The sequence below is a fragment of the Bos mutus genome, chromosome 17, assembly GCF_027580195.1.
Source record: "Bos mutus isolate GX-2022 chromosome 17, NWIPB_WYAK_1.1, whole genome shotgun sequence".
Lineage (NCBI taxonomy): Eukaryota > Metazoa > Chordata > Mammalia > Artiodactyla > Bovidae > Bos > Bos mutus.
Genome location: NC_091633.1, coordinates 63,422,425 through 63,437,691, shown reverse-complemented (window position 1 = coordinate 63,437,691; position 15,267 = coordinate 63,422,425). Strand labels below are relative to the sequence as shown.

Below are 15,267 nucleotides of genomic sequence, written 5' to 3'. Positions count from 1 at the left end.
AGTTTGAGTAAATTCTGGGAGTTGGTGATGGACAGGGAGGCCTGGCATGCTGCTGTCCATGGGGTTGCAAAGAGCTAGACACCATTGAGAAACTGAACTGCACTGAACTGAAGACAGGTGGCCCAGAGGATTTTGGTTGCTGTTAACAGGGTCTAGTCCAGTAACTGCACACTGAGTGGTCTATCACCAAAATTCTCCCTGGGAATGAGCATTCCTAGCCCCGTGGGACAAATCAGTCATGAAATGTATCCAAAACCTTGGTGAAAATTGAGACTGCAAGGGAGGGGATCCTAAAACAAAGAATGTTGCCCATCATCCAGTTCTACAAGAATCAAGTCATTGGCCACTGTGGGAGCTGACCACAATACACCCAGAAAGGAATTCAAAGTGAAGATCAGGATGAGGCACCCTGTGCGCTGGAAAAAGTGGCAAAACTGGTTCTCAGATAGTTATTTTCAGGAGAAAATGTTTTTAATGAAATTCTTGCACCTTCCCATGTTTAGAAAAGCACTAAAGTCATTAAATAAGATGTCTGTTGCCTGCATCAAGCAGCAACCTCCTGTGCAGATGTATGTTTGACTGTATGTACCTCTTTTGTTAAAATCATATATATACTGACCTTCCCCCTTATTTATTTGTAACAGTTCTCAGAGCTCTCCAAGAGACTGTCTTCCAGGCTACAATCCTCAGTGTGGCTTGAAAAAAAATTTTCTATTTCTTTTTTAGACTACTGATCAATATTTTGTCAATAGGCTCACAGCCTACAGTTTACAGAACTTTGCTCAAAGTTTTAAAGCTTATTTCATAAAGTAATACAAGTAGTTTCTCATAAGTCATTTTAAATGTCTTTTGTTATGGCTATCATTTTGTAATTTCTCCCTTTTGCTCTTACATTATACAATGACTTGCCCATTTTGCTGAGGTTATTTAATAATTCTACTTCTTTCATGACTCCATGGATTGTAGTCTGCCGGACTCCTCTGTCCCTGGAATTCTCCAGGCAAGAATACTGGAGTGGACAGTCATTCTCGTCTCCAGGGGATCTTCTCGACCCAGGGATCAAACCTAGGTCCCCACCATTGTGGGCAGATTCTTTACTGTCTAAGCCACCAGAGAAGTCTCTTTAATTCAGCAACTTTGTTTTTGTCTTCATTAATTCTTTTCCACTTTGTTTTGCTTTTTGTTTGTGAGTTTGCTTTCCTTTTTTCTAAGATTTTGAGGTGGGATGTTCACATTGCTATTTAGGTAATAGCTAATTCTATAAATTTTCTCTAATAATGTCTTTGTTTCCCGAAGATTCATATATGTCACACTTTAAATCATAATTTTAATGAAATTTTGTAATTTAATTTTTCACTTCCCATTAGTTGCTTTATAGGATTTTCAAAATCTAAATAGAAGCAATTTGGGGTTTTATTATTTTGTTGTTAATTTTTAGTTTGTGTTTACTATGGTCTAAAATATTGTTTATATTATTCCTAGTATTTGGAATTTATTGAGTTCTTTTTCTGTACATCCACAGTCAACTTTCATAAGTGTCCCATGTGTACTTCATAGAAAGCATTTCTTCCATTACTGAGATTGATTTTGGTATGAATTGCTAAGATCTACTTTATTGAATACACTGCTTTTCTATAGCCTTACCAATATCTTGTCCAGTTGGCTTGACTTAGGTTTAGAGAAGGGTCTCAAAGATTTCCCTATTGGCATAGTTTCTGCTTTATGAAAGTTGGTATATGCTATTGGATACATTGTAGCCAATAGTGCTATAAAGTTTCATCTTGTATTTTTTAATGCATTGTCCTTAGATATCTAGTGTTAAACATAGTGTTCAATTTGTAATTTGTTTTTTTTTAATTTATTTTATTTTTAAACTTTACAATATTGTATTAGTTTTGCCAAATATCGAAATGAATCTGCCGCAGGTATACCTGTGTTCCCCATCCTGAACCCTCCTCCCTCCTCCCTCCCCATACCCTCCCTCTGGGTCATCCCAGTGCACCAGCCCCAAGCATCCAGTATCGTGCATCGAACCTGGACTGGTGACTCGTTCCATATATGATATTATACGTATTTCAATGCCATTCTCCCAAATCTCCCCACCTTCTCCCTCTCCCTCTCCCACAGAGTCCATAAGACTGACCTATACATCAGTGTCTCTTTTGCTGTCTCGTACACAGGGTTATTGTTATTAGTCTGTATTTTAATTTAATAGTTATTTAGCATATTTTAATTTATTGACATGATTGATACATCAATATGTTTTGCCTTAGTTCCATTACATACATAAATAAATAGGTATATATATATGCATACATAAACACACTAAACTTGAACCTTATAATATGTATTACTATCTTTTTATACTACCCTTAATTTTATTTTGGCTATTGTTTATTGATTCCCCACTGTGGGCTATATTGAAATTAGCTAGTGACCTTTCCTTCTCCCTTCCCTTTTTGCACAATATCCTACATGGAGTAACACATTTTTACTCCCAGTTAATACCCATAAAGCAATCGCAAGTTTATTCTTTTTTTCATAAATTCTCCCTAGTCTCTTCTCATTTTTGATCATTTTCCCATGTCTATATTGGCAGAAAGCATAAGCATTACAGTCAATGTCTTTCTAATCTTTTGGATAGCTGAAGCTCATTCTTTAACAAATTATTCAGATAAAGCTCATAGGAAAAATATTTTATGAATTACTACAGGTTCATAACTATTTGTTTGCAGTCTTTATGTTGACAGTTTCTCTACATAAGAAATGTGGCTAACATTTTCTTTCTATAGAGATGGGGGTTTGATCCCTGGATCAGGAAGATCCCCTGGAGGAGGAAATGGGAATCCACTCCAGTAATCTTGCCTGGAGAATCCCATAGACAGAGGAGCCTGGTGAGCTACAGATTATGGGATCACAAACAAGTTGGAAATGACTGAACAATGAGATAGCAACAACAGCAAAACGTTACTCTATCTATAAAGTTTTGCTGTTGAAAACTCCGATGACAATATAAGTATATTTTGTTTCCGTGACATATTTTTCATATAAGGACTCCTATGATAAACATGTTGAACCTTGTCTATGAACCTCTATATCACTACTTCAGTGAACACATTAATGATAAGAAAGCAAAACAGCTTTCTTTCTGATATGGAGAAAGCTTTAGTGGTCTGGATAGGACAAACCAGCCACAACATTCCCATAAGCCAAAGATTCATACAGAGCAAGACCCTCACTCTTTAATTCCGTAAAGGCTGAGAGAGGCGAGGAAGCTGCAGAAGAAAAGTTTGAAGCTTACAGGGGTTGGTTCATGAGGTTCAAGGAAAGATACCAAGTCTATAACATAGAAATGCAAGGTGAAGCAGCAAGTGTTGACATAGAAATTGCAGCAAGTTATCTAGAAGATCTAGTTACGATAATTAATAAGGGTGGATATACCAAAGAACAGATTCTCACTGTAAACAAAATAGCCTTTATGAGAAGAAGATGCCGTCAAGGATATCTTGATGTCAAGAGAGAAGAAGTTGAGCCTGACTTCACAGCATCAAAGGACAAGCTCTTTAGAGTGGAACAACAAAGCCGGGATGACAATACACCTATTTACAACACAGTTTACTTAATATTTTAAGCCCATTGTTGAGACATACTGCTCTGAATAAAAGATTCCTTTCAAAACATGACTGCTCATTGACAACACATCTAGTCACTCAAGAGCTCTGATGGAGATAGACAATGAAATTAATGTAGTTTTCATGCCTGTTAATGTAACGCTTATTTTGCAGCCCCTGGATTAAGGAGCAATTTCAATGTTAAAGTCTTATTAGTTAAGAAATATGTTTTGTAAAACTATAGCTGCCATAGATAGTGATTTCTCTGATGGATCTGGGCAAAGTCAATTGAAAACCCCTGAAAGGATTTACTATTCTACATGTCATTAAAAACATTCGATATTCATGGTAAAAGGTCAAAACATCACCATTAAAAGGAGTATGGAAAAAGTTGATTTCAGCCCTCATGGATGACTTTGAGGGGTTTAAGCCTTCAGTAGAGGAAGTAACTGAAGACCTGGTGGAAATGGCAAAAGGATTAAAATTAGAAATGGAGCCTGATGATTTGACTGGCTTGCTGCCTTTTCATGGTAAAACTTGAATGAGCAGGAGTTGCTTCTTATAAATGAACAAAGAAAGTGGTTTCTTATGATAGAAACTATTCCTGGTGAAGATGCTATACAGATTGTTGAAATGACAACAAAGGATTTATAATATTACATAAACTTAGTTGAGAAAACAATGAGAGGGTTTGAAAGGATTAACTCCAATTTTGAAAGAAATTCTACTGAGAGCAAAATGCTATCAAACAGCATTGCATACTACAGAGAAATTGTTTGTAAAAAGAAGAGTCAATTGATGTGATAAATTTCATTGTTGTCTTTTTTTAAGAAACTGCCACAACCCACCCCAACCTTCATTCAGTACCACCACCTTGATTAGTCAGCAGCCATCAACACCCAGATAAGACCCTCCACCAGCAAAAAGATTAGCAATCACTGAAGGCTCTGAGGATGGTTATATATTTTTATATCCTGGTAATATATTTTTAATTAAGGTTTGTGCATTTTTATATATTAATATAATCTTATTTACACACCTAATATAGTATACTAAACATAACTTTTATATATACTGGAAAACCAAAATATTTGTGTTACTTGCCTTATTGTGGCAGCCTTGATTTGAACCAGCATTATCTCCAAGGTATGCCTGTATATGGATCCTTGGTTTTGTTATAGTCATTGCTTTGTTTATTTTAATGGGTAATAAAAAAGATCCAAAATCTATGCCACCTGGAGTGGCATCTTCCATATTTCCTCTAGCTTTTAAGGATATCAGCAGATCCAGGTACAGCAAGTCCAAATTCCCTTTAAGCAATACACAATAGCTCTGTTGTAGATACAGGCAGAGGTGAGGAAGAAGAATATTTGTTGCTGTGGAGCTTCTATGTCTTCAACCCAGTCTCTTTCCTTTAAGGGAGGCATAGTAAGAGAGGAGGGCAAGACTAGACAACCATGGAGAGGCACAAAGTTCATTCAGAAAGACCACTTATCTGGCACAACCTTCCCTTTTTTCCTACCAAAGCCATTCTTGACCTAGCTCATAGCTTGTTTTCATTCATCAATTAATTTATTAATTGTTCATTTACTCAGATATTTATAATGTAACATTTATAATATTATAACCTACTGCCCAGCTGCTAGGTTCACTCCAAGAGGTAAAAAGATGGCTGAAACCTAGACCCTATTAAATATCTTGAGTCTGGGCTGGAAGCTAAAATGATTCTACAAATAACTGTAACAGAAATGCTAAAATGGCATGTCCTCAGAAAATGGGGCTGAGGAGTCAGAAAAGGGCCAAAGGAAATAACCAAATAGAATTTTCCCTTCTACTTCATTTCCACCTGAATAGTGTATCCTCGGGGATACACTTTACGTAAATGGACAAGCCTTGGTTTTCAGCCATCTCAGAAGACAGGCAATGGTGCCTGCTTATCCATTCTATTGTGTTGTTCCCTAAGTCGTGTCCAGCTCTTTGCAACCCTATGGACTGCAGCACACCAGGCTTCCCTGTCCTTCACTCTGTCCTGGAGTTCGCTCAGTTCATGTCCACTGAGTTGGTGATGCTATCCTACAATCTCATCCTCTACCAGCGTTCAATATTACAGGGGCATGGTGAAGGGGCTTGCATAACTCAATGAAGCTATGAGCCATGACGTGCAGGGCCACCCAAAACAGATGGGTCATAGTGAAGAGTTCTTACAAAACGTGGTTCACTGGAGGAAGGGATGGCAAACCACTCCAGTATTCTCGATCCCATGAACAGTGTGAATAGACTGTTCATTCATAGGAAAGTTCATAAGAGAGATACTGTCCCCAGGGAGTGCCTGGTTAGCAGCAATTACCATGTGATTAAGTTCAGCATCCTGGCTAGAAAGGAAACCAGAAATATTCCTCATGAAGTTAGTTTTAGAAAAGGGAACTATGACAAAATGTGGGCTTTTCTTAGGGGAAAAAATCTGAAAGAAATAGTTTTGAAAGTAAATAACCATGAAGAAGCCTGGAGACAGTTTAAGAACAGCTTATTGGAAACTCAGGGAAAATGTTTGACTCAGCCCAAAAAGAACAGGAATTTGAAAATAAACACTAAATGCTTAAATGGCAAAGGAAAGAAGGAAAGAAGGCTGTTTTAAAAAAGGAGAAGGTGAGGGCAAAGAATGTTTTTAAGGAGGAAAAGAATTTTCCAGGAAGAAAATTGGGAGTCCTATAAATGTGACAGGTCAAATTTAAACAAAATTAAACAGGTCAAAACTGATTAATTACCAGGGTACCTTGCAAGGGAATCCAAAATCAAACACTAAAGTCTTCAAAGAAAGGAAAGCAGGTAGGGTATTAGCTAAACTACTTGAAATTCAAGTATAGTCAAGATACGAAGGCAAAAGCAAAAAAAAAAAAAGGAATTTTTTTGTCTTAGTATTTAACTTTAAAAAGATTTTTTTTTATTTTATGGAGCTCTCCCACTTTAAATTGTATTTTAATAGAGAATCTGGATCAATTATTTTTTTTAATAATTGGGGTACATTTACATGTTCATTTACAATGTTATACAATGAAGTAAATTAGTTATATGTACACATATATCCACTCGCTTGTGGCCCTCCTTTCCCCCCTCCACATCCCACCCATCTAGATCACCACAGAGCACTGAGCTGAGCTTCCTGTGCTATGCAGCAGTTTCCCAATAGCTATCTATTTTACACATGGCTGTGTACATACATCAAGGGAACCCTCTTGGACTGTTGATGGAAATGTAAATTGGTGCATCCTTTATGGAGAAAGTATGAAGGTTGCTTAAAAAACTACAAATAGATCTACCCCACTCTTGAGCATATATCCTGAGAAAACCATAATGCAGAAAGACATATGCACCCCAGTGTTCACTGCAGCACTGTTTACAATACCCAAGACATGGAAGCGACCCAGATGTTCATCAACAGATGAATGGATAGAGACAATCAATTAGCTGGTGCTACCTAACAGACCACTTCAAAACTTAGCTACTTAGAGCAACAGTCCCTTGATAGATTATGATGTGGTTGATTGGCTGGGATCAGTTGGGCTGTGAAGCTGGTCTTCTCTGGGTCTCAGTCAAGTAGCTGCCATGAGTAGATGCTCAGCTGGAGCTAGATGCTCACGATGGCCTCACACATCAGCCTGGAAATCTGAGCTGCTTCTCCCTGGTTCTCCTCCATGTGGCCCTCCAGCAGCTAGCACAGGTCTTTTCATCCTTGTTTGAGGACAGTGTGTGCAGCCACAGACAGCACATCTTAAATGTGCAACCATTTACGAACCTGAACTTTTGTCTTATTTCTTCATGTCCCTTTGGCTAAAACAATTCACTTGGCTATACCCACATTCAAAAGAACAAGAACCAGATTCCATCACTTGGGAAGTAATGACCAAGTCACAATACTAAGAAATGTGTAAAGATAGTAGAAATTATTGTAGCCATTTCTGCAAACAAGCCACAGGTTGCCCTCTGGTCACAAAATAAACTTTCTGCCCACATGCAAAATACATTCCCAAAAGTCATATCTCATTATGATGTCAGCCTTGAAGTATAAGATCTTCATCAAATTCAGATCCAGATAGAGATGAAGATCTTCAGGTGCTGCTCCTCAGGTATGGCCCTTTATTCACAGTATGAAAGTGTTAGTTGCTCAGTCATGTCTGACTCTTTGTGACCCCATGGAATTCACCAGTCTCCTCTGTCCAGGCAAGACTTCTACAGGTAAGAACACTAGAGTGGATAGCAATTCACTTCTCCAGGAGATCTTTGCGACCCAGGGATCAAACCAGGGTCTCCTGCATTGCAGGCAGATTCTTTACCATCTGAGCGACCAGGGAAGCCCTTTATTCAAAGACTTATACACTAAAATTCTCCATTTACTTCACACGTACACATACACACAACATCTAATACTTCAAGGGAATTGTTCAGTTGCTAAGTTGTGTCTGATTCTTTATGACCCTGTGGACTGAAGCACACCAGGCTTCCCTGTCCTTCATCATCCCCCAGAGTTTGCTCAAACTCATGTCATTGAGTCGGTGATGCCATCCAACCATCTCATCCTCTGTAGCCCCCTTCTCCTCCAGTCTTCACTCTTTCCAAGCATCAGGGTATTTTCTAATAAGTTGGCATTATGCATCAGATGGTCAAAGTACTGGAGCTTCAGCTTCAGCATCAATCCTTCTAATGAATTATATTCAGGACTGATTTCCTTTAGGATTGACTGGTTTGATATTCTTACAGTCCAAAGGACTGTCAAGAGTCTTCTCCAACACCACAGTTCAAAATCATCAGTTCTTTAGCACTCAGCCTTCTTTATGGTCCAACTCTCACATCCGTACATGACTACTTGAAAAGCCATAGCTTTGACTAGATGGATATTTGTTGGCAAAGTAATGTCTCTGCTTTTTAATGTGCCGTCATTGCTTTTCTTCCAAGGAGCAAGAGTCCTTTAATTTCATGGCTGCAGTCACCATCTGCAGTGATTTTGGAGCCCAAGAAAATAAAGTCTGTCGCTCTTTCCATTGTTTTCCCAACTATTTGTCATGAAGTGATGGGACTGGATGCTGTGATCTTAGTTTTTTTGATTGTTGAGTTTTAAGCCAACTTTTTCACTCTCCTCTTTCACTTTCATCAAGAGGCTCTTCAGTTCCTCTTCGATCTGCCACAAGGGTGGTGTCATCTGCATATCTGAAGTTATTAATATTTCTCCCAGCAATCTTGATTCCAGCTTATGCTTCATCCAGTCCAGTATTTCTCATGATGTACTGTTGGAGTCCTTTAATGGCCAGGACCTGGCAGTTCAGAGGCAATGATAAGAAAGTAAAAGAGAGAAAGAGGTTGATACTCCCTGGTTTATGCAGAAAACCAATAAAGTCCTTGACACAGGATTTGCGTCTCTCACGAAGGCACCGGGTGCCCTCTCTCAGGGGATGAAGGCACAGGGCACCTTCTCGAGAGAGTCTTAGAAGCCCAGGCAGGAGAGTGAGCAAGACGGGTCTCTGTGCTCCAAGAAATCAGCCGAGGAGAGTGAGAGAGAGAGAAAGAAAGAAAGAAAGACACAGGACCCAAGCTCTGATGGAGCAAAGGTGCTTTAATGATTTTTCTGTGAGTCTATATAGGCTGTAGTACAAGAAGTTTCTTTCATCAATGATAAAGATCAGAAAACCAAATGTACAGTAACTGTTACCAAAGGAACAAGGGATGATGATGGTCACAAGGTCAGGAGACAATCCAAATCTCAAGAAAGGGGATCGAGACTAAGCAGTTTTGTCGTAAAGAGAATGTTTATTAAAGGAGATTCAAGCCTGTCTCACAAAATGACCCCAGTTCCTGGGACCAGTGTGCTATCCCGCTTAAAAAGAAACAAAGAACTTATGAGAAACAGCACATAGGAAACCTACTGTTAAACATTCCCTGACAATGTACTCTGCATATAAGTTAAATAAGCAGGGTGACAATATACAGCCTTGACATACTCCTTTTCCTATTTGGAACCAGTCTGTTGTTCCATGTCCAGTTCTAACTGTTGCTTCCTGACCTGCACACAGATTTCCCAGGAGGCAGGTCAGGTGGTCTGGTATTCCCTTTTCAGTTTTTTCAAAGTTTGTTGTGATCCATACAGTCAAAGGCTTTAGTATAGTCAATGAAGCAGAGCTTGATGATTTTCTGGAACTCTCTTCCTTTTTCTGTGATCTGATGGATACTAACAATTTGATCTCTGCTTCCTCTGCCTTTTCTAAATCCAGCTTGGACATCTGGAATTTCACACTTCATGGACTGTTGAAGCCTGGCTTGGAGAATTTTGAGCATTACTTTTCTAGCATGTGAAATGAGTGCAATTGTGTGATAGTTTGGACATTTTTTCACATTGCCCTTCTTTGGGATTGGAATGAAAACTGACCTTTTCCAGTCCTGTGGCCACTGCTGAGTTTTCCAAATTTGCTGGCATATTGAGTGCAGCACTTTCACAGCATCATCTTTTAGGAGGCCCACTTGACTTTGCTTTCCAGAACCTGGCTCTAGCTGAGTGATCACATCATTGTGGTTATCTGGATCATGAAGATCATTTTGTACAGTTCTTCTGTGAATTCTTGCCACCTCTTCTTAATATCTTCTGCTTCTGTTTAGGTCCATACCATTTCTGTCCTTTATTGAGCCCATTGTAGTATGAAATGTTCCCTTGATATCTCTAATTTCCTTAGAATCCCAAGTCCTGTCCATAGAAAATTGCAGCTCGGAGGCCTCCTTTTTGGTTTTGAACTATTTCTGTTTTTTTTTTGTAACGATCTTGCATTGCTTTCTCAAGCTTAATGAGTTCCTCCCAGGAAGCCAAATGACATCCATCCCATGGTCCCAAAGTAGTATCTACAGTTTCTTTGGAAACATACATCTCTGTCTTAGGGCACCATGTCAGATTGACATGGAAAAGTGTTCTTACAATGACTAGAAGTCCTTTTGTCTATCTGAGAGATTCTACTGGACACTACCTTACATCTTCATAGGACTTTCAAATGGATATAATTGCCATATCCTCAATTTACCCTTTACTGAGAAGCCATTTCTTTTTTTGAGAATCTTTTTGCTCTGTGGAGAGACTAGAGATGAAAATCAGGTTTATTTTCCAACCCAGAAAATTTGGCTTCCCTGTACATCGCTAAATTCTGCTTGCCAAATCATTCTTTCTTTAGCTCATCTTTTTCTTGCAATATCATAGCAGGAAAAGCCAATGGACGCTTAAACCATTGGCCATAAAATTATCTTAGGCATAACAACAAGTTTATTGGGTACATTTTTTTCCATCCTGGGACAGTTTTGTCAATTGTTTTGTGGCTACGAAGCATAGATTACCATTTTTTCAGCCAGCTTTTGTTGCTTCCTCAACATTTTCCTAGCCTTGTACTAACAGATCGTTTGCCATTTTTTCCCCTCGCTGCTTTTTCAGCCTTCACTTGCTAGCTCATCCCAAAGGCATTGCTACATTTTTAGAATTTTGTTACAGCAGCCTGTCACTTCTGGTACCCATTTCTTTATCAGTTCAATTTTACTGCATAATAAACCATGCCCATAAGAAACCAGTGAGAAGAAAACAAACATTTGCTGATCAGGCTTCTGTGGGTTGACTGGATCGTTCTGGTTGGGACAGCCTCACTGAAGGCTGGAGAGTCTAGGATGAGCTGCCTTGGATTCCTGGGGCTAAGCTGACCTGAGAGCTGGGCCTGTCTCCACTTTCTCTCTCACACTCAAAGAGGAGAATCCAGCTTGCTCACATGGCAACAGCTTTCCCAGCACAGGAAAAGAAGGAATACCACAGCGTGCAAACATTTTTCAAACCTCTGTTTGCACGACTTTGGAATATCCTATTAGCCAAAGGAAGTCACAAGCCAAGTCCACGGGCAGGGGTAAGGAGAAGTAATTTCTGTAGCTTAATGGGAGGTCTCCAAACCAAGTTGGAATTGCAAAGGGGTGCACTTAAAGAATGAGAAGAATCCTAATGGCAGCAAACAAAGAGGAACCAAAGAGCCTCTTGATGAAGGTGAAAGAGGAGAGTGAAAAGGCTGGCTTAAAACTCAACATTCAATAAATGAAGATCATGGCCATTGGTCCCATTACTTCATGGCAAATAGATGGGGGGAAAATGGAAACAGTGACAGATTTTATCTACTTGGGTTCCAAAATCACTGCAGACAGTGACTGCAGCCATGAAATTAAAAGAGACTTGATCCTTGGAAGAAAGTTTATGACAAACCTAGACAGCATATTCAAAAGCAGAGACATTACTTTGCCAACAAACGTCTGTATAGTAAAAACTATGGTTTTTCCAGTAGTCATGTATGGATGTGAGAGTTGGACCATAAAGAGGGCTAAGCACCAAAAAATTGATGGTTTCTGTGGTGAACTGTGGTGCTGGAGAAGACTCTCGAGAGTCCCTTGGACAGCAAGGAGATCAGATCAGTCAGTCTTAAAGGAAATCAACCCTGAATATTTCAACCCTAAATATTCACTGGAAGGACTGATGCTGAAACTCCAATATTTTGGCCACCTGATGTGAAGAGTTGACTAATTGGAAAAGACTCTGATGCTGAAAGAGATTGAAAGCAGGAGGAGAAGGGGATGACAGAGGACAAGATTGTCGGATGGCATCACTGACTCGATGGATATGAGTTTGAACAAACTCCAGGAGATAGTAAAGGACAGAGAAGTCTGGTGTGCTACAGTCCTTGGAGTTGCAAAGCGTCAGACATGACTTAATGCCTGAACAACAACAATAGCAAACAACCTACCACAGAAGCTAATAATTATAGTTCTAACATTAGAAAATGCTCACATGTGTAACAAACTGAGTGACAAATCAGAGATAAGTCTCAGGTCTTCAGGAAAACTTCAGGTATTGAATTGGTTGCCACATTATACAACTTGGTAGAGATGGCCACAGGGCCTGAAGCTGAGTGGATAACTCAAGGTCACACTTCCATTGTGTGAACATCACCAGACAGAGCTCTGGGGAGTGCTGAAGAGGAGTGTTCAACTGTTAGAATCTGTAACTGATAGAATCGAACCCACACTTAGCAGCACATAAATACAATCAATAGAAAGCAATATTTGACATGTCTCCTCTGTACAAACATGCCCTTAAACATATTCAACTGAAATAGATCGAAAGCAGTATCAAGGGCACTATGGAGGGAAAAGAAGATTCTTTCCCAAAATGACAATCTGAAACTTAAGGACTGAGAAAAAAAAAAAAAAAAGTGTTAACCAAAGGAACCTGAAGTTCTGCCTTTCCTGAGATCCCTTAACACATTCAAAATCCATCTGCTGAATGTCACCGTAGGAGTGTCTCAGGTAATTTTCACCCCCATTTGGGATTACATATCTCCTCTTTTCTACCAGTTATTCCCCAAAAGTTTCAGGAATTTGCTCTCCATTGAATTATGGATCCTCTCAGAGCAGAAAGTCTGCAGTGATGACCCCAATTACTATATAAACCAGAAACAGCTTTGAGTGGGATCCACACGAGAAAGGTAGAATGTTTAAAAATAACCTACTGGAGGAAAGGCACCATTTACAACTAATCTAAAAAAATGCTATAAGAATACATATAGAGATGAACATATTTGCAAAGCAGAAATAGAGATACAGCAGAAGAGAACAAATGTATGGATACCAAGGAGGAGAGTATGAATTGGGAAATTGGGATTAATATATATATATATATACACACACTACTATGTATAAAATAGATAACTAATGAGGTGTAACTACTGTACTCCTCAGGGAACTCTACTCAATACTCTGTGGTGACTAAATGGGAAGGAAATTCAAAAAAGAGGTGGTATATGTATACGTATAGCTGATTTATTTTATGGTACATCAGAAACTAACGCACAACTGTAAGGTAACTATACATCAATAAAAAAAGGATACACATAGCTATTTCTTTTATGTCATAGCTATATGAGACAAATAGAAAGAAATACATTTTAGTAATAACATGGTTTATCTTTGTAGTTTGGACTTTATGATAATTTAATTTTTCTTTATCTTGCATGTTTTTTACATTATAAACATTATAAAATAAAGGCAGATTATACATTAGAAGCAATAATAAATATGAGCTCAATTAGTATTTTTCTAACCAATCTGCTTCAAACACTTTGTAACAAAAGAATATAAAATATACATATATGCACCCTTCTGGGATTGTTCTTTCTAAAGGTTAAAGTAAATGTCACTCCTCTGATTGGATAAATAAACAGTCTTTCACTCAGGAATTTTCCCTAAAAACAATTCTTTTTCATCACTTGTATAAATGCTTAGGAATGTAGGAGGACATTTTTCAACTGTAGATGGTTCAGAATAGTTGGCACAATAGAAATAAAACAGCAAAGTGGTGGGAAGAATTTGTAGAACGATCACACAATAGCGTGACAGTGGCAGAAAGCGTGACCAATGACTCCCAGGGTGGGCAAAGGAAAGGGAAGTGGAGGCGGCATTCCCAAGACCGACACAGTCACTGCCGTTGAGGAAACGTGCAGTCTGCAGGCCTGGAGCACTGATTAAGTCGGGGTGCTGCATTTGAGCTTGCTATACCAATACATGAACAGATCAGCCAATATTTATAGAAGACAGGTATGAGTCTGAACTCATTAACAGGCTCTAAAAAGATTTATTTTCACTCTGAACATTATCTTTACCTAAAGCTCCAAATTGGAGTAGGAAATGGCAACCCACTCCAGTATGGAGAATTCCATGGATGGAGGAACCTGGTAGGCTACATACAGTCCAGGGGGTTGCAAAGAGTCAGACACGACTGAGCGACTTCACTTTCTTTCTTTCTATAGTTCCTTTTGGAGAGGAAAATGGCAACCCTCTCCAGTGTTCTTGCCTGGACAATCCCATGGGCGGAGGGGCCTGGTGGGCTGCAGTCTATGGGGTTGCAGAGAGTTGGACATGACTGAGCAACTAACACACATACAAAGCCGCAAATTTAGTATCATTTGTACTTACTATATTTTTGTTTAACCCATGCTTCCAAAAGATAGGGGATGAAGCAGAATACACAGACCAACTACACTCTATATCCCTTACTTAAAGTCTTATCATTACCCTCCTCTCCACAACTGTGTTAACGTCTATTATAGTGGAAAGTGAAAGTTGCTTAGTCATGGCCAACTCTTTGTGACCCCATGGACTAGTGTAAAGCAACTATTAAACATGGAGACAATGAGGTCATCTGGTAGAGCAATAGGAAAATGTTTACACTGCCAAACATACTAGAAACCATTCAAATGACACATGTCAGAAAAAATGGGGAGAATTATTCACACAAACCATTCCAAAATATAAGAGCGAGTTTCAGACAACTTCTGAAAATATTTGCTGTATCTTCTAAGGTTTAGTACTTGTCTGGTTATGTTTTTATTGTGCTGTACTCCTCATTAGAGCTCTAGCCCCTTAAGAAATAGATGACATATCTATCAATAATAGCCACTTAATAAAAATCTGCTAAATGAATTAATGAATACATGAAAACAATTTTTGTATGTGAGAAACTTCCTGACTCAGAAGAGGTAGCAGTAGGCACCCATGGAACCAACTATTGGATTCTCCTAATGGGAACATCATATCCTTTTTTTTATTC

At 38.9% G+C, this 15,267-nt stretch overlaps 1 pseudogene; it reads left to right on the top strand.

Annotated features, from left to right (window-relative positions):
• The first annotated feature begins 3,509 nt into the window (after positions 1–3,509).
• On the top strand, positions 3,510–14,149 carry LOC106700921 (tigger transposable element-derived protein 1-like; annotated as a pseudogene).
• The last annotated feature ends 1,118 nt before the right edge of the window (positions 14,150–15,267 follow it).